The 2,223-nt window shown below is 39.0% G+C and overlaps 1 pseudogene; it reads left to right on the forward strand.

The window, feature by feature from the left end:
• Nucleotides 1–503: 503 nt before the first annotated feature.
• On the forward strand, nt 504–814 carry LOC120598849 (ubiquitin-conjugating enzyme E2 D3-like; annotated as a pseudogene).
• The last annotated feature ends 1,409 nt before the right edge of the window (nt 815–2,223 follow it).

A 2,223-nucleotide genomic window follows, 5' to 3' on the forward strand; every position in this document is an offset into this window, starting at 1 on the left:
CAGTGAAAGGCTCCACCGCATGGTCAGCTTCTGATCCAGAAGACCAGGACTCATCCTTACATCTCCCTCTTTCTCTTCCTCATCCACCATACCCACCCCCTCAAAGTCTTGTCAATTTAACCTAAGTAGCTCCTGAATTTCTCCATTTTTCTCAATTGCGTCTGTCACCATCCAGTCGTAGCCACCACCAGCTCTCACTACAAGGACAGCGAGGGAAACATTCACTCTTGCCCGCTTCATTCCATTCTCACGACAGATCACACCCCTCCTCGACTTTACGTCTTGCATTGGCTCTGCTTGCATTTCTGATAAAGGCAGAGAGGCGTGGCCTCTGCCCGCCCATTCAGCCTCGTCTCTCGCACTTCCCTCATTATCGTCAATGCTCCAGCCACACTAACCAGCCTTTAGTTCCCCACAAAAGCCCGTGATTCTCAATACCACAGGGCCTTTGCGTGTACAGCAGGTCCAGTTGGGTATGATATGTGTCCTTGGCAAGCCATGATATGGGACACAAAGACAGCCCATATCAAGGCAGTATATTTGTTTTGACAATTCATTTTCCTACAGACTACCCCTTCAAAGCACCAGAGGTTGCATTTACGATGAGGATTTTTCATCCAAATATTAACAGTAATGACAGCATTTCTTTCAAGTCTAAGGTCACAAAGGTCTCCTGCTTTAATTATTTCTAAAGTTCTTTTATCTGTTTGTTCACTGCTATGTAATCTAAACCCAGATTGTACAGATCTATAAAACAGACAGAAATAAGTATAACAGAACATCTCAGGAATGGATTCAAAAATATGTCTTGTGATGCTACCTTAAAGCCACATTAACCTGCATTATAGGAGATAGATAGATAGATAGATAGATAGATAGATAGATAGATAGATAGATAGATAAATAGATAGATACTCTTTCTCAGTTCCTTCTTTATTTATTTAACTCCCAATCCTCCTTTACTTCTCAGCCCAACTTCACTTTCTTGGGGAACCTTCCCTGCTCCCCTAGATCAGGCCAGACCTCTCTGTTTCATGCTCTCCTGTTTTTTCCTTCTCTGTCTTCCACTATCCACGTATGTTCTTATTTGGTTGTCTGCTTCCCGCTAGATCAAAAGCTCTATGAAATGCATATAGCAGGGGCTTAAAAGTATATGTTTACAAAAATTATTTTTAAGTTAACTTGCTTCAGATATCTTGTTAATCACTTCAGATGCATTATCTATTTAGGACCATATACTGCTAAGAAAACTAAAGCTGAGAGAATCTTAAATGACTTGTTCAGTCAGTAATGACAGGCCTGGAATTTATTCTCAAGTCCGCCTGACTTGATCTGACACTCCTGAACACCATCCAGTAATACCAGAGACACCAGGGAATGACGGGAGACATTTATGAGATGTGGTAGTGTTAAGAGTTGTGGGACCCTTTTTCTACTCCAAATTTGTTGTTATATCATTGTCCTGATACCTCGTCAACAAAAAATGGTCTTCTACGTGATAGATACATTTTTCTAAGCTTTATCTCATCCAGATTCTAACTTATTCTTAGCATTCTTTTCCAGCTTTGTTATCTGGCTTCTCACTATACCATATTGTGGCACTTCAGATATTTTTTCCTACTCTTTGGCTATGTTCTCTCCTAATTTTTACAAAGCTGCGATAAGGTGGGAAAATACACGACCGTTAGGACTTGCCAATTTTGTTCAAAATATAACTACATTTTCCTGTACAGGTGGAAAGTGTTTTGGAATACGGCAGGAAGAGATGATGAGATGAGGCTGAACTATGTGCAGAATAAGGACTAGGAAAAACCAGTTCCAGTTGAAACAATGAAACCAGATAATATTCTCAGTTAAAAGAACAAACGTGGTTCAAGAATGTCTATACAGACATGGGATTGAGAAATACACAAAAGGCTAAACACAATCTTTATTTTGAAAAAGAAAATAAACTGTTTGAGAAGATTTACCCAAGGGAGAGCTCAGTGTAACAGATAAACTTGTATAATAACAGAATCGCTGTACATTTTAAAAATGCTGCTGTTTTCTCGATGAAATGAGAATCGTTTACAGCACATACATATACTTTTGTTTGTGTCAAACAAAAAGTGTCTTGAAGAAAGAGAAAAAGAGTGAAGTCCCAGAGAATTAAGAAAATCAAGTCAACTTGACTAATGATGAGACAAAAGAGTAGAGGAAAATACCAACAATTCTTATATAATA

The sequence above is a fragment of the Pteropus medius genome, unplaced genomic scaffold, assembly GCF_902729225.1.
Source record: "Pteropus medius unplaced genomic scaffold, Ma_sr-lr_union100, whole genome shotgun sequence".
Lineage (NCBI taxonomy): Eukaryota > Metazoa > Chordata > Mammalia > Chiroptera > Pteropodidae > Pteropus > Pteropus medius.